Below are 21,972 nucleotides of genomic sequence, written 5' to 3'. Positions count from 1 at the left end.
TCCAGTTTTCTGGTGGTTCATTGGAGATCAGAGTCTCACGGACTTTCTCCTGCCCTGGCTGGCTCTGAACCACGATTCTCAGGTCTCAGCCCCCTGAGTAGCTAGGAGTATAAATGTGAGCCACCACTAGTTTTTGCGGTTGTTGTTGTTGTTTTACTAAAGATACCAGAGACAGTCATTTGCTCCAAGGTGCACATCTGGTAAACAATAGAGCCAGAAGGAAAGCACAACTTGGCCATGACAGGTAGCAGTCTTCCTTTGCCACGTTCCTCCCTTGAATTGCCTGAATTAATACACGAGACAAAAGCAGAAGCTCTCTTCTTCTGAAGAGAGAACCTTCAGCATCTCTTCGGATGATGTTCTGTGGTCACCTAATTTACTTCCCCCCTGGGGGACAAAGAAGGTTCCACGTGGGTTTTTTAATCTAAGAACTTTGTCCTTGTCTAGAGAAGATGCTACTGGTTGAGATAACTTCTATTTTCCCCAAAGGTGAAATATAAAAAAAAAAAATACTTTTAATTCTGTTTCCATTGAAATAAGCTTGAGAATTGGGGAACTCAAGATAACCAATCTGGTTATTTGCTAGAGGAATTTTCCTGAGGAGGAGAAAGAATACGTTAGACCCAAAAATGTATACATTTCCTCAGAGATGTCATTCAACATCTATCTCTTTCCCAGATAGTGACAAACGTCCCATGTTACTGTCAAAACGCCAGCTTTTCGCACCAGCCTTAATAATACAAGCCAGATTCGAAACCCAGCAGAGAAATCGCAACTTTGCCAACAAAGAGTTTATCACCCTGTTTTATTTTCAGGTGCCAGGCTCACTTTAAAAAAAAATCTTTACCCTTCTCTCTTAATTAAAATAAAAATCATCATTTCATTCTATCTGGTTGAAATCTACCCCCCTTGGGAACGTTCACACCTATACTTTCTTCCCTTAAGTATGATTTTACTTGAGATGTTTAAAAATAATTTGATAAGAATATCTACCACACACAACTTGCAAGTCTGAAGTGACTAGCGCTACTAGGGTAAATAATAACAAATAATAATGACAAATAAATAATAACAAATAACAACTAACCACATTGTGGCAAATAAAGTTGCAATCGCTTCTTTCTTTCTTTGAGATACAGGATCTATTTTTTTTTTATGATGCAAAGAAACTATTTCTCCTCAGGGTTTTTTTTCCCATGCTTTTTCTTTCCTGTCCTCTACCCTTCTGTCTCTCCACCATTTGCAAAAGGGAGCTTATAGCCCAACAATATGACCACAGATTACACTAGGAGAAGGTTCCACTGTTGGTGGGCTGGACATTTATTTCGCACCCCTCTTGAGAAACTCTAAAGCGCCACCTAAATAGGATCATTGATCATGGAGACACAGTGGGCTCCCAGGAGAGGCAGGAAGACAAAAAGAAAGGATGTGAGAGATTAGGAGGAAAAGGACAATGGATTTAGAGGATTTGTGGGAGTGAGGGACATTCTGTCTACCTACGCTGTCCTGAGGGCTTGACACAAATCGCCAATTTTAACACTTTTGCTCATGAGTTGAATGCTAACATCGTCTGCATTTTACCTGAGGCTCACTGGGATTGGGATAAGCCCATGGCATCCAGCAGAAGAGAGCCAGGAACAGACCTTGGATCTTCTGACGCCAGTCTAGACAATCTCTGCAGGATCCATAGCACTCTGGAACATTCCAAGCCACGTTGCATCCTTTGGTTGTTGTTGGTAGTATTGGTGGTGGTGGTGGTGGTGGTGGTGGTGGTCATGGGGCTTGAACTCAGGGCCTCCAAGCTTTGTCCACTCAAGGCTAGGCTAGTGCCCTACCATTTTGTGCCACAGCGCCACTTCCAGTTTTCTGGTGGTTCATTGGACATAAGAATTTCATGGACTTTCCTGCCCCGGGCTGGCTTTGAACCATGATCCTCAGCTTCCTGAGTAGCTAGGATGACAGGCGTGAGCCACCAGTGCCCGACTCCATGTTTTTGCATTCATACTCAGAAACCCGTGGGTCCCCTGTCATCCCATGAAGTCCATCTTGTTCCAGAAATTCAGGAGAAGATGACAAAGGCAGCATGAGGGATGACCCACCCTCCTGCTTCCCCCCACTGGCAGCCAATGGTGGAGACAGTGAGTCTGCCCGTGGCTTTCGGCACACAGGAACCCGCTGCCTGTTTCTTGGCATTTCTACCTCGTCACAGCATGCAAGTTTTAATTGTCTAACTCCAGAAATCCTGCAGCTGCTGCTCTGGCATCCAACAGGCCTTCCTGGGCTCCTAGTCATCCAAGAACCGTACGGCCCTTCATCCCTCTAAGTGTAGCTGGTGGCTATAGACTCACTTCTTCAGCTTTCTGCTTTGTTCTCAGCCCCGTCGGGGGATGGATCTCAGCCTATTTTTGGAGGGGGGGGGGGGGGACAGTCCGGTCATGGGGTCTGAACTCTGGGCCTGGGCGCTGTCCCTCAGCTCTTCAGCTCAAGGCTAGCGCTCTACCACTTAAGCCACAGCACCACTTCCAGCTTTTTTTCTTTTTGCTTATGTGGTGCTGAGGAATCGAACCCAGGGCCTCAGGCATGCAAGGCAAGCGCTCTACCACTGAGCCACCTTCCCAGCCTGAAGCCTATTTTGTTCCTTGACTTCACTTGGATCCCTGGAGAGTAAATGTACTCACTAAAGAACTTTGAGTGTCGAGTCACACCATAAATAAATAAATAAATAAATAAATAAATAAATAAATAAATAAATAAACAAACAAACAAACACTTCCATTCCCCCCCCCCCGGGAATTCCATATGGAGATAGGAAAGAGCTACTTCATGGCAGGTTCCTATTCTACCCAGAACCCCGAACGGGTGTATACATTATATAGTTACAGTTACCAACATAGCTACATGCTGTCTCAGCACCTGGGTCAATAGTTCTTTTTTTTTTTTGTCGGTCGTGGGGCTTGAACTCTGGGCCTGGGCGCTATCCCTCACCTCTTCAGCTCAAGGCAAGCGCTCTACCACTTGAGCTACAGCACCACTTCTAATAGTTCTTGAGTTCAAGCTTTGTCCTGTCCCCAGAGGAAGTTTGTCCATTCTTTTTCATCTGGACTAAAGGACAAAGAGAAATGCCAGGAATCTCAGATATTTAGGATCCTGCATCCAAAAAAAAAAAAAAAAGGCTGAATGAAGTTTATCGGCATGGCGAATGACTACGTGCATCAGATTTAATGAATCTGGCAGACTGCTGTTTACAGGAGAGCGAGAATTATTCACTAGCTGCATCAGGCAGCAGCTGATAAACGGCCCTGGCTGGCCACACTGCAATCGTATGTCAGCCTTTGCCACCTTACAAATTACATAAGAACGGGCAAATTAGCATAGATGAGGAATCGTTTCACACAGACCCTGGATCTTTTTTTTTTTTTCCTTCTTCTTCTTCTTTAAATACCTACACTGGGAGACCTTAAAATAAAAGACATACCGGTAACTCCTAAAATATAAAGAAGGCTACTTATTAGGTTGGTCGAGGGAGGGAAGAACCCCCAGTTTACAAATGGGAGGAGCAGAGTTACTCAGTGAAGTGATGGATGAGAGACTTCCTGTGCCCTTTAATTCCCCACCATGAGCTGCGTGATGCCTTTCAGATTCATTCATTCATTCAGATGATCATTTGTTTAATTGTTCATGGCACCGCTATTTTCTGAGTTCCTTCTCAGTCCTGGAAACTCTTCTCAGTGCCAAGAATACAGCAGTGGAAAGCTTCCATTAGGAACCTAGGTGCTGTCCCTGAACTTCTTTTGCTCAAGGCTAACACTCTTACCACTTGAGCCACAGCACCATTTCTGGCATTTTCTGAGTAGTTTATTAGAAATCATGATTCTCAGATCTCAGTCCTCTGAGCAGCTAGGATTACAGTGTGAGCCACCAACGCCCAGCCTTCTTATAAAATTCCCCTATACCTAAATTCACGTAGCCCTGATTTCAGTCAGATGCTGTTGGGGAGGAGAGGGGGGGTCTTAATTCTAAGCTAAAGCACTGGAGACCTGGGTCATGACTTAATCTACTAATCCATGAGAGTCCAGAATGTGATGTTACTGATGCCTAAGCCACGCACCTTCTTTCCTCAGATAGTTGATGCAATGGAAATCCCTAGAGAGATCCATGTGCATTTTCATGGTGGCCTGGTTCTCCTGGGCCTGTGTTCATTGTCCATGGTAATTTGAACCAGTCTATCATTCTGCACTCAGCAGTACCTATCTCCAGTACCTGGCGGAGAGACTCTGTGTTTTCTGTATCTGTCACCCTCTGGCTTTTGTAGACAAGACAAACCCCAGTCTGAAACAAAAGCTGTCTGTGAATGATCCATCAGAGTTCCTTAAGTAGGCCATGCTGGGCCATTCACAATCCCCTCCTACCTTGTGTGATAAGCTGTGACGTATGGTATTCATTTACTCTTCCATTCCTGCAGAAATATGGCGGGCTCCATCAATCTCCCTGTTTGTTCTCTGACCCACCGTTCCTGGGTTAAGCAGACTGCTCTGTCTACATTTGTCAGTGAATACAAGCTTCTCTCTGCCATACACACCACTATTGATGAACGTCGTCAGAATACAGGAGCCTTGAATAATGTATAAAGGATTCCGAATGCAAAGTCTTCCCTGGCAAGGGGAGGGGGCTGTGGGGGTGGGGAGGGAATGTTATATGTTTTCTCTGTTGGAGCGCCTTCATTTACAAAGCATATTTGTCAAGTCTTTTGCTAAGAGTAATGCCATGGAGCAGCCTCCCATCATTCTTGTTAATGGGACTGTCTGTGTGTTACAGTAAACAGCTATAACTCTTCTGCTGGAGCCATTGTGCAGCACACAGGGTTTTTTCAACATCCAATTAAGGGTGTCTCCAATTTGCCAGCCAGGATCATGAGAGCCGTGACTCAGCCATGGAACAACCTGGGCATTGTGGGAGCTTCTCATCAACATGAAAGAGAGAGCTGGTAGAGTCCAGCTGCCCTTCCTCCAGCCAAATGAAGGGGATCCAGAGTCTGGCATTGGCCTCAAACAATGATGGCTAGCCTTCAGAATCCACCAAGTCATGCCAGCAATGCTTATTCGAGGATATTGACTGGGTGAGCAACGTCCTTCCTGGGTCTTGTCCAGGTAGGACCTACGCATTAAGAACATAGCTCTGGAGCAGGACTACATGGATTTGAACTGTGTATTAGCTGTGTGACCTTGAGCAACTTCATGGGCTTTGGCAAGGTCATTCACCCGGTGAACATCTCTGAGTACACTTGAACTGGGAAGGCCCACTTGCTAATCCAAGCCATGCTTGGATCATGTATAGAACACTGGATGGCTCTTTAACTGGTCTCTGGGCCCGTACCAAATCAAGGGCCACCCTGTCAACCCACTACCCAGGATTCGTCGTGCCCAATTGCATTCACAGAAAACCCAAAATCTTTCATTGATTCAGAAATCCTTCACCCATCTTACCCAGTCTCTGGGTCTTGTCTTCTCCTGTGCAGTCATTGCACTTGTTTCCTGGAACTATCCTAAAGATCAACAGAGCCACCATCATTGTTTCATGGCCTTCATCATCATTGTCATCAATTCCTAGCCTTACATGTGACATCCCTCACTTCATCCTTAATTAATCCATTGGTGACTTCATAGCCAAATGGACTATTAAGAGTGAAGGCCTAGCTGGAGGAAGCCGGTCACTGGAAGGGCAGACACTGGAAGGTACATTTGGTCCCTGGCCTCTTCACTATGGGCCCTCTCTGCTTCCTGGCTGCCATAGGGAAGCAGCATTCTCATTCCCTTCCGCCATGTTCTGCCTCGTCTCATGCCCATAAACAACGGTTCCGAGTGACCAAGGACTGAAACCTCTGATAGAGTGAGCTGAAATAAATTACCCTGCCTCTTTAATTGTTTCTCTGGGGTACTTTTTGTCACATCTATGACAAGGCTGACTTACAATCGACAAGGAACTACAGGCAGCCAAGTGTGGCCAAGTCATAAGGCCATGGCTGTTCGTTAGTGGGGCTGGGGGAGGGAGGCCTGGTGGACAACGTTAAAGGAAAGTTTTATCACAAGGTCAGCAGAGAGGATGAGAGAGCAGGGAGGGGAATGTTGGGGGGGGCGCAGGAAATAGAGGTTTAATGTTTGTATAAATTGAAAGACAGAATCTACTTGGAAATGAGAAAAAGCAAGATTAAAATGGAAAACACAACCCCAGAGCTATTAATACCCAACAGATCCAAATTGAAAAATAAAAGCGATGGGTGAAGCATATAGTTCTCAAAATGAATTCGTGTCATAAACCATTAACATCAGCTCTACCTTATTACCTGTAATTCCAGAGAGAGAGGAGATGGAAGCAACACAGGGTTTGGATGTCTGATTGGAGCTCAGCAAGAACTCTGCAACCAGACCAGCCCGGGCCTCTCCTCCTGTGACCCGCAGCTCCAGGCATATATCTCTCACCTGCTTTGGAGGCCAAGCAGAGCACAGGTCTTCCCTTGGCCCAGAGAAGACCCTCAAGCATCAGCAAAGGCTCCTGTTAAGAAATTCTGCAACCAATGCAACTCTTGCTTTAAAAAAATCACTCTTTATTCTCATTCTTTATCTGTTGCCACCACAGGCCTTCAAAATTGCCCTGTTCCTGTTTCATGCATTGGTGAGAAACATGTCAGCTCTGTTTTACCCTTGGATCTTGGTCAGTAAATGTGACCTAAACTTAAGGAAACGGGAACTAGTGGGGATGATACCAATGATACCCAAGACTCTCCTCCCCCATCACCCACCCCACTGCCTCTGGCAATCACAATACAGACAGGCCATAATCTTGAATGCATGGACATAGACACATGCCCATCTGAGCTCCACCATGCACCTGCCGTGCGGCTCAGGCGAAGTCAGAGTCACCATCCCTCACCTTCCTCCCCACAGAGGCTCAGAGGGTGAGGATGGAGTAAGAAGTTGCATGCAAACTTCCAGACCAGTCAAGCAGAGAAATGTCAGAGGCAAGTTTTCATTACTGGTCTTCAAAACCATCATGGCCTCTTCCGAACGTCTTTATTTTCTTTTCATTGTTTAGAGAATACTTTATTGGTTTCTGTAACCAAACCCATGTAGATAAGACCTTACATATTTAATACAGTGTACTTATCCCTGTACAAATGGAAAAAAATTAAGTTTAACATTTCTAGACCAAGATGGCTATTGATTTCTATACAATGCCAACGCAACACAGTAAACTGGGATACTTTTTCCAAAGTTGACAGCAACAGCTAAAGTTTCCAAAAATTCAAATTATTTATATATATATATATATATATATATATATATGTGATGTGTGTGTGTGTATTATATTTATATTAAAAGACCAATAATAGCAGTATGTTATTCATCAATAGCAGCAACAGCTTTTCCAGGTTTTGTAGTCATCTGAACAAAATTAGACATCCAGCACATCCATTAATAAAAAGAAAAACAAAGATAAAAAAAAACAAAACCCCAGAAAAATGCAAAGTTCTATTACTGTTGTAGTACCTGGCACCATTTTTTTTTGGGGGGGGGGTCTGGTTGTGGGGCCTGAACTCTGGGCCTGGGCACTGTCCCTCAGCTCTTCAGCTCAGGCTAGCACTCTACCACTTGAGCCACAGTGCCACTTCCGGCTTTTTTCTTTTTGCTTATGTGGTGCTGAGAATCAAACCCAGGGCCTTATGCATGCAAGGCAAGTGCTCTACCACTGAGCCACCTTCCCAGCACCTGGCACCATTTTTTTTATTAACTTCTCAATCATCATCTGGAAAGAAAACATTCTTGAGTAACATCATTAAAAACAGCTCTGATAAAGCACAGTCTCTACTACGTATCCTAAAGCAGGTACAGGTATTTATATTCACAGAGGGATGATACAGTACTGTCCTGCATCTATAATATGAAAAAGGCATTATTGAGACTTGATTCTACTTTTCTAGCAGAGGGCCAAAGGATGGCATGACACAGCTCTGTAAAGAAGTGCACTTTCTTAGATAGGATTTCCGTCTATCAGTGGGACAGTTCTAAGTCTTTTTGTTGTTGTTGTTCTGGGAAGAGCATGAGGAACCCTAGGTCACCAGAAAAGAGATCCGTTCTTTTCAAAATATAGGTTTTTTTATTAGTTGGAAGGATTCAATGCAAAGAAGGATCTCCTAAGGTGTTGGAGATGATGTGTTTTCTACACAGAAGACTACACAAGTATGATTCTTGCCCAATCTTCAGAAGATGGAATATCTTAGTGTCCCTATCTACCATTTGACACACACCTCCCCCCCTTGAGTGTCTCTGAGTATACTTGGACTGGGAGGGCCTTCACTTCCACTATGCTAATCCAAGACATGCTCGGGCTACGTATGGTATAGGGGATAGTTCTTTCATGGTCTCTGTGCCACACCAAAGCAAGGGCCACCCTGTCAACTCATTGCCCAAGACTCAACACACCCCTTGGCATTCACAGAACTCCCAGAATCCTTCACTGGCTCGAAAATTCTCAGCACATCTTGACCCAGTCTGCTTTTTGCATCACCTGAGAGCATTTTCTGGCTTCTGCAGGCAACAGTTTCTTCATCTGTAAAATAAAGATGATAGACTGGTGGAGACAGATGGAAGATTTGACAAGATAAAAACACCGAAAATTTATTTCACCCAGCTTGACATCCCCTTCCGCTGTGGGATTTTTGAAAAGCAATTCCTCATAGACTAGAGGTGAGTGTTACTTTCTGTAGGCACATCCTCTCTCTTCTCTTCATGTGGGGTTATTTGTCACCATGTGTCTCCCCATTTATGTTCTTTGGCATGTGTACACACTTGTGTACACACACACACACACACACACACACACACACACACACACGCGCGAATCATGCATTCTAGATTAGCTGTAGGAGTACTACATATAAGCACATCACCATTAGTGTGGATAGTAGGTTGCCACACCCCGTAAGAGACCTAGCAGGATAAAATTCTTGGAGGACTCTATCTACAAAGGATAGCAGAGTCTTCCTTCTATCCTTTGGAGCCCTCTACCCTGCAGATCACCATAGTCTTCTTTTACAGCCCATCCCAGGATCCACCTCCAACCAGGCTCCACTCACCAGCCCTTGTCATGTTCTAGGACACAAAGCCAGGGTTGTCTGGGATTCTTGGAGCAACTACAAGAAAGGTCCATACACTCCTATGGCTATATCTCGGACAGGAATACCTGATTTTTTTTAGCCTAAGATGCAGGAAGTGCCTCATATAAGCTACCATTAATTGAGCATCCGTCTTACAGGTTGGCAGGGCTCTGAGATTCTTTCTATGATCTCGCCATCAAAGGTGACGTTTGTTCTTAGAGAAGGCTCTTTTTGTATTCAGACTGTACTTCAGATTTAGAGATTTCTATTAGATGATTCTTGATAATCCCCTAAAATATATTTCTCCCTGGGACAACAGGACTGATCTAAGCTGAGCTAGAAGGCCTCTCCACTCAGCCATTCTATCTTCCTGGGGAGGAGAGAGGTTACACCACCTTGGTGTCTGTGCCTTACATGTCATGTCATGTCATGTCATATTTTTCCATGTGCTTCTTTTAGTAAACTAAGTTCCCTCAGCACAAGAATCATATTTTCATCATCTATTGCTCCAGACCAAAAAAGTTCATAAAAGAGAACTGTGGGAATGCCACACACAGGAGATCACACATATAAACTATGCAATCTGAATAAGAGATTTCATTTCTTTCTCTCCTTTTCTTGTCTATAAAGTGGCAGCCATAATCCCTACTACATAATTCCAGCATGTTTAATCAATGATACATTGGATGAGAGAGAGACAGAGAGAGAAAGAAAGACACAGAGAGAGAGAGAGACAGAGAGAGAGAGAGACAGAGAGAGAGAGACGGGGGCTGGGGGAAGCTAGCAATTGCTCAGTGTGTACTATTATTCCAGACATGTAGCAGAGATTTGATTGGTGTTCATTCCTCTACTCTCCCCCGTCTTTTCTCATCCACTCACTTACCCTGTGTATGGGAGGGTCCTCAGAGGGCCACTCATCTAGCTCCATTCATTGACCTCCTATCCAATGTCAGGAATTACACTGAGAACTGAGGATAAAACAAAGAAACAAGCACTCTCCCCATCTTCAAGGACTTTACAGTCCCTAGGGCTGGATAATGCCAGCATGTCATGGGAGGAGTGAGGTGAGACCCTTTATAGATTAGAAGTTCAAAGACAGAATCTCAGAGAAGACAACAGCAAAGCGAAAACTGAAGATTGAGCTGGACTTTGCCAAATCAAAGTCGGGGTCAAGGCGTGTTTGAGAAAGGATATGAGAATGCAGAGACTAGCAGAAATCTCATCATACCAGACCTTGTAAACCAAGATTATTGGCCAGGGGTATTTTAGTTGTGAATGACAAAAAAGATGGAAGCTGACTAGATAAATATTTTTTAAAGCAATTTCTTTTTACTGGAAATGGAACAATACTAGGAGAAAAAGCATTGGAACCAAGCACCTCAAAGACTGTGATAACTATGACCCAAAGTTCCAGGAGTATTTTCTCTGCAGCCATATTCACCATTGCTCATTTCCAAAATCCATGTATCTTTCATAGGACAGGATTCTGTTTGGCATTACTGAGTGTAGCCTAGTGACGAAGTGTTCTGATTGGTCAATCCTAAACCATGTGCTCACTGGTGTGCAGATTTGATTGGTCAATCTGAAATCATAAGGTCACTGGTGTGCAGTTTTGGTTGGTCAACCTTAAATCACACGTACTTTGGTGTGCAGGTCTGATTGGTCAATTCTGAATCATATACTCACTGGTGTGCAGATAAAATTGGAGTAGGTCACAGAGCTGCCCAGGCCTGATAAGGAGTTTAGTAAGTATGCGACATGTCTGCGTCACGATGCTTGGAGATGGGAAAAGAATCTTGCATCTCAGGCCCTTGTCATGGCCTAAAAACAAAGCGTGCTTGCTGCGAGTTTTCATGTACTCCTCTGGAGGGCTCTACCCTGCGGAATTCTCTGACTTTAAAAAAAAAAATCCAACTTCCCAGACATGTTCTGCTGCTATTGTTTATGGAAAATAAATAAAATGGGAAACTGACAGACTGTGCTACAGATCCCAGAAATCAAGAGTCTCAAATCCAATGACTGTCAAGGTTAGAAAGGGGTGATTATGTCACCTGTACCCATGTCAGACAGTGGGGAAGGCCACAAGATATTCCCCCCCCCACATACACACACTCTCTCTGCCAAGAGAGAAAGGGTGTTTGTCCTCTACCCTGACATATGGCCACATTCCAAGGGCTTCTTGTTACTTTTATAAATTTTCCTTCCTTTCTTTCTTCAAGACATCTAGGGCACAGAAAAGGAGCCTCATTGAGTTTCAAGTGCTTTTTTTTTTTCCTTTAGGCAAAGGATAAGGAAGCCCTGGGCAAGGACATTGCCTGGCTCCCCAAGGTCATGGGAGCCAGGGATTCCAGTTACCACAGCCTCATTAGTGCCTGGACTTTGCAGGTCCTGCATTTGTGGTGCACAGGTAAAGACAGACATAGGTCCCCCTCTCCCACCGGCTCTAAACAGCATCTCCAACATCGTGCCCTTTCCGTCTACTAGATCAGCTCGGGCTAAAAGTTCATACTCAGAGATTCTAGCTGTTGGCTGAACCCTCTCTAACTATCCTGATTCCTGGAACATCTTGAAGTCTATTTTCCTATCCGTAAAATGAACAGGAAGAAGGGGAGATCTCTTTGGAGTTTGTCTATGTCCAAATTCTACACACGATCACCCGACATTAAACACTCGCTGGACACCTATTTTGTGCCAACAATGGTGGGCTCAGAGATAGCAAGAGGTGTTGAGTTTCGCTGTGATTCGTGCATATGGTTCTAAGTGATTTGCCAGTAGAGCTCACTCTCTAAATGCCCGTGTACCCCTAGAGCTGAACATACTCACATCACCCCACATTAGGAGCAAGAAATCCAGCAAGTACAGAGAAACTAAGCAAGGTATCTACCATAGCAGAGCTATTAAGACAGAGTGTTCACATCAAAAAGAAATGATCATAGTCAAGGGACAACTCACAGAATGGGAGAGAAAAACTCTTCACCAGCTAGTCAATGGATAAAAATTCATATCAAGAATATACAAGGAGCTCAAAAAAATTAACCAGCAAAAGAGCAACTGATCCAATGAATAAATGGGCAAGTGAACGAGACAGAACGAGAAGTGAACGAGAAGAAGCAATATAAATGGCTAACAGATACACGAACAAATGTTAAACATCCATAGCCATAAAGGAAATGCAAATCAAAACTACATAAGATTCCATCTCACCCCAGTCAGAATGGTAATTATCAAGAAAACAAACAACAAATGCTGCTAAAGATCACAGGGGAAGGAGCCCTCCTGTACTGGTGATAGGAACGAATACTAGAATACCCACTATGGAGGCACCTCAAAGAACTAAAACTCAGCCTGAGTGCTGGTGGCTCACACCTGTCATCCTAGCTACTCACAAAGTGGATCTCTGAGGATCACAGTTCAAAGCCAGCCTAGGCAGGAAAGTCAGTGAGACTCTTATCTCCAATTAGCCACCAGAGAACCAGAAGTGGGGCTGTGGCTCAAAGTGGGAGAGCACAAATTGCTCAGGGACAGTGCCCAGGCCCTGAGTTCAAGCCCCGTGACTGACAAAAACAAAAAACACAAAACCAGACCTAAAACTCAATCTCCCTTATGACCCCGCCATGCCACTATCGGACCCATAGCTAAAAGAAAGGAAAGATTGTTTTTCTGCAGTGTGGCGATTGTTATTCTGTTCACAACTACAAAACCATGGACTGGCTTTACTTGTAACTAGAAACCTCTCTCCAAAGTTCAGCAAGCCTACTTTCCATGTTGGTTTCCTTCGGGCCTATGATTGAAGCCCGGTGAGAAAAACACAAGGCTCAATTCCCCTGTTGTCATTTAAAAAAAAAATGCAACTCATCTCACGCCTGACACTGTGCTTTTCTCTGAATTACCTACTTTAGTCCCCACAGTCACACTCCAAGGTAGTGGTTGCTGTCCCATTTCACAGATGGGAAACTGCGGTCCAGTCCACAACGTGGATAAAAGCTCATATCCTGGGTCTATGAGACTCTGAGGCTGGTCTGTTACCCATCTGCTCTGTCCTGTCCCCTGTGACTGCTCGCCTCTCGACTCTCACACAGCTGGATCTGCACCCATTACCTGGAGCCCTGAGTGCTTTATCATTCTGACTCAGACGTTACAGATGGCCGGATGACAAGGGAGATAACTTACCGGAGCCTCGGTATCAGCAATGACACTATGGAAATGAGCAAAACCTGCATGACTTGTTTTGTGTCTGACTATTTTGATTTGGAGGGTACAATATAAATCAGTGCTTCTCCGACCGTGTGGGACAGCCACTGGAAAGTCAGAGGAGGTACAAGGACTCGCACAAGGCCACCGAGGTGAGTAGAAGCTGACCAGGGAATTAAATTAAGGTATTCCTTGGCTGCAAAGATGAGTCACTTTATGCTTTTCACGAAGTGGACTGCAACTGATGTTTGCATTTTTTCACCTCTATCTGTCGCTCAGATTTGCAGCCCACAAAGACCAGCAGCATGAAAACCACACTGGAGGTTGATAAATGCATGGGTTCCTTTGGATCGTCCCTGGGACTCTGCTCATTTCCTAGGAAGTTGTTGTTGTGGAGGAGGAGGAGGAGGAGGAGGAAGAGGAGGAGGAGGAGGAGGAGGAGGAGCAGCAGCAGCAGCAGCAGCAGCAGCTTTCAGATAAGTAGGAAGACAAGCCAGGTTTGGTAAGCCTAGAAATAGGCAGTAGCCCCTATATCCTTAAAAAAAATGTGGAATATATGGATGACTTCTTTCTACTTCTATGTCAAATAAGATGAGGGCAAGTCTCAGAGTATCCGATGAGAAACAAGTGTACAAGTACCACTGTCGGAAAGTTGCTGGGATCAGACGTACCGGCATCCACGGGGAAGATGTTCTGTGTGCACTTGACACCCAAAAAGCAGTGGAAATCCCTCCTCCAGGCGGCCTTTGACAACCTTCAATCATCCCCTCAAGACTTTAGAGTCTAATGTGATCTAGAGCAGGTAGGGGGAAAGCCTGGACTATAGCATTGCCTGCTGCAGAGAAGTCAAGGAAAAGATCCATTAGAAAGAACTGGAAGCCACAAGAATGATGGTTTAACATGCAGGCTCTCTCTGAAAGGAAGTCTTGTCTTGGGGAGACCAACAGAAAGGAGGGGGAGAAAGGAGAAGGCCTTAGGGATGAAGAGGATGGACGTATGTTATTTAGCTTTACCAGTCTCATTAGGGACTAAGTGAATAGAGTGGGTAGATGGAAGGAAAGAGACCCATACAAACCTGGTAACCAAAGGAAAGCTCCATTTTGTCCATTTTTAATGTGTATTTTGGTAGAGAATAAACACACTGAAGGGTTTACCTGCTGTCATCCCTTTAAGAATTGGATGTGATTCTAGGTATGCCAAAAAAAAAAAAGGTTTCTCAGATTTCATCATCGCTTCCAATTCGTGTCGCAATCATTCCAATATTTTTGGAGACAGGACATCATTTCCCAACCATCATCTGACTTTGAAAACCACCACGCCAGCCCTGAGACTCCCTGAGCTCAGAGCACCTTTCCTACATTCTTACTCTGGAAAGTCAGACTTGTTGCATTTTTCGAATCGGGCTTCTGTAAGCCAACAGGGCACGTGGACCCATTATTTCTGTGGGCTGTGTGCCAGTCTGGCTCCCGGCGATCTCCCTCAGCTGTCAGAACAACGCTCACTGTCAAAACTTTTCTGAGAAGAGTCATTAGTTTCAGAGAGATGGGGAAGGAAGGATGTTTTTGCCTGGAGCATCTCTTTGAAAAGGTCTCACTTTCTAAAATGGTAAATAAGCCAGATTTCTTTTCTGGGAGTGGGAGGGGGTGCACTGAGGGGGAGGGGGACCCCTGGGAACCAGCTGGTGTTCGAGACATTATTACTTCCCAAAGTTTTTAGCCCTTCCTCTGCCGCATACAGCCTGGGAAATCGCTCTGGAAGCAGCCTGCACAGACAGCTCTGATTATACAAGCCAGCAGTGCACTGAGGATTTTATTAGTTGGGAAAGGAAAAGGGAGGGAGGAGAAGAAAAAAAAAAAGCCAGAACCACCACTAGCTGAGGGGAGAGAAAAGCCCTTCTGCCTTTAGATAAAGGTGAAAATTATTTTATAAGCGTCTGGAGCAGCTAAGCTTGCGAAAGGTGAATGTGCTATTCAGAGCCACTCCTAATCTCTAGCTTGCAGGGCCCACATTTTTTTTTAAGTCCGCCCGTGTAGACACCAGCGTGATGAGGGAAAAGTCAGATTAGGCCTAACAAGATACGACGGAAAGTCTTAGGTTCGCCGATGACAGCTTCAGAGTTCAGATCTCTTCCCACCCCCCCCCCCGCCCCCTCCCCGCTTTGCCTTTCCGCTCTGAGGTCTAAATTTTAGGGTCTAGTTATTTCTTACTGAAATCCCACAAACGCCTGTTCCCTGGCATTGGTCTTTTTATCCTCCCGTTCTTCTAAAATAAAACGCTGCGGTTGCTAGCAGCGTCTCCCTCCGTGGCTGAAGATGAACTACCAGCAGGTAATAGTCTCTCCTCTTTAAGAAAGAGCAGCTGGAGGAAGAAGGAGGAAAATAAATAAATGAGCACAGGAATCCTGCCTTGGCCGAGCGGTAAGGATTGAGGAGCTGAGAGCTACTTGTGAATTCAGATAACGCACCTTGAGTCCCAGCTCGGGGCATGAGTGGACAGCCTGCGTCCACTAGTGGGTTCCCCGTGGTGATAATTAAAGGGATCAATTCTGTACCCCCGTTCCTCTCACCTACTGCATCCAATCTCTAAGTCCAATTCGCTCTGCCTCCGTATTCTTTCTAGAACCTACACTCTTTTTTTTCTCTCTCTGTCCCCGGTTTCTTCATCGTCTCCTCTCATCCAAAAGAATTCTAATGATTATCCACTGCCATCCTGCTCCTACTGGCTTCCTCCTCCCTTCCCCTGCCACCACCTGCCTCTCAAAGCCACTGCCCCTGCTGTGAGGAGCATCTTCTGTCCAGCTCAGATATTTATTGAGCACCTATTGTGTGCCAGCAACTACATCTCACACTGGGAGAGCAGCACGCCGTAGGGAAAAAGCAGGCCATGTGAACAGGGCTGTCCTCTCATATGCTTGAGGTCCTTGAACTCAGACACACCGAGACGGCATGACGTCTAGACGCCATACACAGAGGCCTCCAAAGAACCTGATTCACACATGGAAAGCTCGATCTCAGACTTCCAGCCTTCACCGCAAGAAGTCAGGATCTGGTGCTTATGCTGCCTTGTCTATGGGGCTTGGCTCCAGCAGCTTTAGCAAGCTAGTAGGTAAGGCGTGGAGTTTCTGATAGAGTAAGGGATACTGTGATTGGCCAAATGACTAAATGCAAATACAGGAGTAGTGAATATTATAAAAGATGATATGTAGCGAGAAAGACAGAGAGAGAAGGAAGGAAGGAAGGAAGGGAGGAAGGAAGGAAGGAAGGAAGGAAGGAAGGAAGGAAGGAAGGAAGGAAGGAAGGAAGGAAGGAAGGAAGGGAGGGAAAGAAAGAGAAAGACAGAGAGAGAGAAGGAAGGAAGGAAGGAAGGAAGGGAAAGAAAGAGAAAGACAGAGAGAGAGAAGGAAGGAAGGAAGGAAGGAAGGAAGGAAGGAAGGAAGGAAGGAAGGAAGGGAAAGAAAGAGAAAGACAGAGAGAGAGAAGGAAGGAAGGAAGGAAGGGAAAGAAAGAGAAAGAAAGAAAGAAAGAAAGAAAGAAAGAAAGAAAGAAAGAAAGAAAGAAAGAAAGAAAAAGAAAGAAAGAAAGAAAGAAAGAAAGAAAGAAAGAAAGAAAGAAAGGAAGAAAGAAAGAAAGAGATAGAGAGAGGGTGAGGTATGTATATGTGTGTATAATATATATATACAGAGAGAGAGAGAGAGAGAGAGAGATGGAGATTTGGATTCAGATATTGATGGTGATCTACAGATATAAACATAGATTGATATGGCCAGAAGTAGATAGATCAGAAAGAGCTTGCTCTGATCTGGGAATGAGGACAGGAATAACCTTCCCGGCAAAAAAAAAAAAAAAAAAAAAAAAGCAACCTTAGAGTCAAGATCTAAAAGAAATTATGAGTCAACTAAAAATAATAATACATTATGGAAGGAGAAAAGTTCAGACAGAGAAGAGCATATGGGGGGAAAAAGTATGTAAGGAATAAAAGAAGTAAGATCATCCTTCCTCCCCCCTCCCCAAAAAAAGAAGCTCATCTATAGCTAACACAGAAACAGTAAGGGATGGGGTGGGTCTTGAACCAAGGGAGCAGGAAGAGGCATTGCAAATCCCAAGAGGCTCCTCATTTCCTCTGTGCCTCCCCCACCCCCCCCCCCACTGGCTGCTGCATCTTCCCTCCCCAGCCCCCAGCAAAAGCCAGAAGCTAGGGGCTCCTCTTTCTGTCTTCCTAAGCCAGAAGCATCCCTTCCACCAAAAAAAAAACAATTCCAACTTGTCAAAGAGAAAGACAAAAGACAAGCTGAGCCCGGCACCTCCACGCGGTCGCTCTGCTCCGAAGTGAAACAGCTCCTCGGAAGAGACAGGGCTTATTGAAATAAATTCCAACATTTATAATCAATTACAAGGCCCTGTCTGAAAAGCCCCGCTTGATTTAAGAACGATTGCAGCAGCCGTCAGAGAAGGCAGGGTTTCGGGTCCCTTTAATCCCTCCCCCATCAGGATTCTCTCTCTCTCTCTCTCTCTCTCTCTCTCTCTCTCTCTCTCTCTCTCTCTCTCACACACACACACACACACACACACACACACACACACACACACACACACACACACACACACATCTTTTTCCCCTTTTTCTCTGTTAAAAAAAAACTGAACCAAACAACAACAACAATCTGTGAGCAAGGGTTTGTTTTTGTCTTCCTCTCCTTTTCTTTAAATGTTTCCCAAATCCAACCCATCACGCTGCCTCTGCCTGACCTTCAGGAAGGCGGTGTGAGTGGAAGAACTTTCCTGACAGACGGTCTTCAAGCCCTTAGGTTTCCCTGGGTACCAACTTCCTGTCATCCCTGCCCAGAGGCTTAGTGGGCAGATAAGGACACAGGCCTGCATGAGATACAGCTTTGGGCCTGGCTCTGTGGCTATCACTGCCTCTCTCCCTTGCTTACATGCTTGGAATGACATCTATTATTATTATTGTTGTCATTGTTATTATTATTTCCAATCAGGCATACAAAGGGATCCCAACTCAACATATCAATTTAGGAGTCCGAAGCGTCTTGATCAATACCACTCCTTCCATCCCTCTCCTCCATCTCCCCCAACACCCCCTCCCCCACCCCACCCCCATCCCCTCAGGTTAGCTGATTCCGTTTTCACCTTTGGACATGGGAGGCTATACCACGGTATAGTCACTCACCGTGTCTCCCCTGTGGATGTGTTTTCTCAGATTGATTTATTATGGGAAGAATGCTTAACCCAACAGATAGCCCCTTCACAAATTGTCAAGGGCATAATCCTGGGTCGCTGGCTACAAGGAAGAGATCCAGGGCTCTAGCCCACCTCCAGACCCTATTTCACGTGCTCTACGGAAACTTTATGGTAGTAGTCTGTGCCTACTTGACTGGACTAAGGGTGCCCAGATGGAACAAACTTTGGAGCTGAGTGGCTCTGTGAGGATGGAAGAGACTGTTAGTATTCCTCTCTGAACACTGAGTAAATATCTGTCCTCAATGACGTAATGGAGGGGCAGGAGGGCATGGTCCACATTTCCGAGGGTCTGAGGAAAGCCACAGGGCAGCGGGTGGGTGAATCCGTTCTAACTGCTTCAGCAAGGACATCCATCTTCCCCTGGTTCTCTGGCCTTCAGGCTTGAACTAGAAATATACTGCCAGCCCTCCTGGGGGAGTCTCAAGCTTGCAGACAGCTAGATCGTGGGGTTTTTTTTCCCCCCCCCCAGCTTTAAAAATTGCATATGCCAATCTCTCACCGTCTCTTTTCCTAATTCTATTTCTCTAGAGAACTCTAACTAATACGCCACATCCCTCTCCTGCCAGCCCTGGCAACCATCAGCCACTCTTTAATCCTGTGAATTTTGACTATGTTGGATGCTTCCCATCAGGAGAATCTTGCAGTATTTGTCCTGCTGGGAGTGGCTTATTTCATCTAACACAATGTCCTCCGGCCTAGGCGATGTTATCCAAAAAAAAAAAAAAAGGCCAGATTTCCTGAATAGCATTTCATCATGTGTACTAATGATATTTTTTCCTAAGTTATATATCCATCAATGGAACTTTAGGTTACACACACACACACACACACACACACACACACACACACACACACACACACACTATTGCTACCAAAAATCCCATCTCTAACTTTTTTCTTCTCCCTCTTATTTTAGCATTGCTTCTCTGAGAAGCCTCACAGAATCTTGTTCAGGGAACATCTCCATCTATCATCTCAGCCTTCCCTGTGGTTTATGTCTTCCTGTCTTTTTGGAACACTTGGGCTTTTTCCAGTGATGTGTGCGTATGTACATATGTGTGTGTATGAGAGAGAGAGTGTATTCTATGCCTCCCCAACTATCATTTATTTTTCCTACTCTCTATTTAGTGTCTTGAGTGTTTTCCTATCATTTTTATTACCTTTAAGCAGTCGTGCAAACGGGTTTTAATTCATCATGTCAATTTACCAATACTACAATGCATCTTAATCCATGTCACCTCTCCCATCACACACACACACACACACACACACACACACACACACACACACACACACACACACACACACACACACACCATCACAACTCCAATATTTCACTTTCTCATGCCACTGCCTGGATTGAAATCCTGCTTTCCTCTTATCTTCAGTGCCTGATGTTTGGTCTCAGTTTCCTTGTCGGTAAAAAGACAACAGTAATATAGCATCTACCTCTGAAGTCAGTCTGCGTGAAGAGTGCATGAGAAGCAGGCAGGGGCAAATGCTCTACAAGTGTTCGTCATATTGGTTGCCAGACGTTGGGTTTGTTTCCAGCTCCCCACTCTACTGTCTTTGAGTATTCAGTAGTCACTCCATAAATGGTTGTCGCATGAATCCTATTCTCTTGTGCATGTTTTCTATGCTGGGAATTATAACAAAGTGAAATGCTCTTAATTGTCATGAGACCTAGTGGTGGGGAATGGTCAACACGGCCGATACAAACACTAAATAATTGTCTCTTAGGGAGTCAACTTCAGAGAACAGAGGGAAAAAATGACCTGTAATTCCCTGGCCTTTCTTCTTTTGTATGGGAAAGAATAGATCCCAAGTGCTCCAAAATAATTTGTTCTCTTAAATAGTATAAACATCACCAGCCCATCTGTGGGCCTTATTGATTTTCCCATTTAGCTCATTCTTTTTGCACTGTGCAATGAAGCTCTGAGCTTTAAAAAAAAAAATCCCCAACTCCTCAAGCAAAAGAATCTAAGTGAATACTGGGTTACTCTGCCCTCCCTGGCTCTCCCTTAACCAGCCACATGCACACACTCAGAGGATGGCTTTGTGGCATAATGGATAAAGCTGGGCCCTTTCGAGTTACCACATTTTTATGAGCATCAATTCATCGCACAAAAGAGTCTCTTTCTCGGCCCGTCCATGTGGGCACATAACGTGTCTCCTCCTCCCCCTCCACCATCCGAAGCCAATGTCAGCAAGCTCTGTCTCCACGGCCGCACACGCACAGGAAGTACTACGCCCACCCTGCCCACCCCGCTTCCCTCTCTCACGATCCCCCACTCCTCAGATGGAAGCCATTTTACATTCTTGTCCTTCCTTTTTGGAAGTGTGTATTAATTGCTCAGAGGGGCTTGGCTGTGGTGCTTCACACATGTGTACACAATATTGTACACAGTGCCCTCCTCTCCTTCTCCTTCCCCTCCTCTTCCTTCTCCTCTTCTTCCTCCTCCTCTTTCTCCTCCACTACTCTCATTTTGCCCATCCCCACACCTCCCCCATTATTCATCCAGTTTCCTTCACAAATGCAATATGAGGCTCAGGCCTGTCATCCTAGCTACTCAGGAGGCTGAGATCTGAGGATCACAGTTCAAAGCCAACCTGGGGCAGCAAAGTCCATGAGACTCTTATCTACAATAAACCACCAAAAAAACAAATTAGCCAGAAGTGGCTTAAGCCTTGAGGAAAAGAAGTTCAGAGAAAGCACCCAGATCCCGGAACAGCACACACACACGTGCACACACACACACACACACACACACACTCACACTCACACTCACAAATAAATGCCAAATATGAATGTGTGCTTTCCATCCACCAACATTCTCTTCCTAAAGGTGTGCTTCTCACTGAGCTCTAACTGTAGCAAAGAGGCAACTGTATCCTCACAGAACCTGGTGTGTGCGTGCACACCTGTAGTCTCTGCCATCTGCTAGCTGTGTGATCGTGAGCAAATCACTGAACTCCCCTGTGACTCCGTTTTTTTCTCATTCCAAAATAAAATGGGAATCGTGGCTTCTACCTCAGAGTATATCTTTTCTACCTTATGGATGGAAATGAGTTCACAGAAGATATATTTGGTGCAATGTTTATACATAATTGACACTCGGCATCTATTAACTATGATTATTGAGAGAGAGTATGTGTATATGGGGTGAAGAAGATCAACACCTTGGTTAAAAAAAAAAATCACAGCTATCTGAGCACACCCTTAGCATATCTGTGAGGGACGGTCAACATTTCCAAGCACCAGAATCACCCGCTTCGCATCATGACACCAGCCACACTTCCAGGAAGCGCTGGCAGGAGGGCAGCAGGCAGCCTTGGGTTAAAGGCTCCTGGTGAAGCTGTCCGCAGAGGTTCACA

This window comes from Dipodomys merriami, unplaced genomic scaffold (genome assembly GCF_024711535.1).
Source record: "Dipodomys merriami isolate MVZ:Mamm:240054 unplaced genomic scaffold, mDipMer1.0.p SCAF_60, whole genome shotgun sequence".
NCBI classification, from domain to species: Eukaryota; Metazoa; Chordata; class Mammalia; order Rodentia; family Heteromyidae; genus Dipodomys; species Dipodomys merriami.
The sequence above is the reverse complement of the archived record's forward strand: the minus strand, read 5'-3'. Positions refer to the sequence as shown.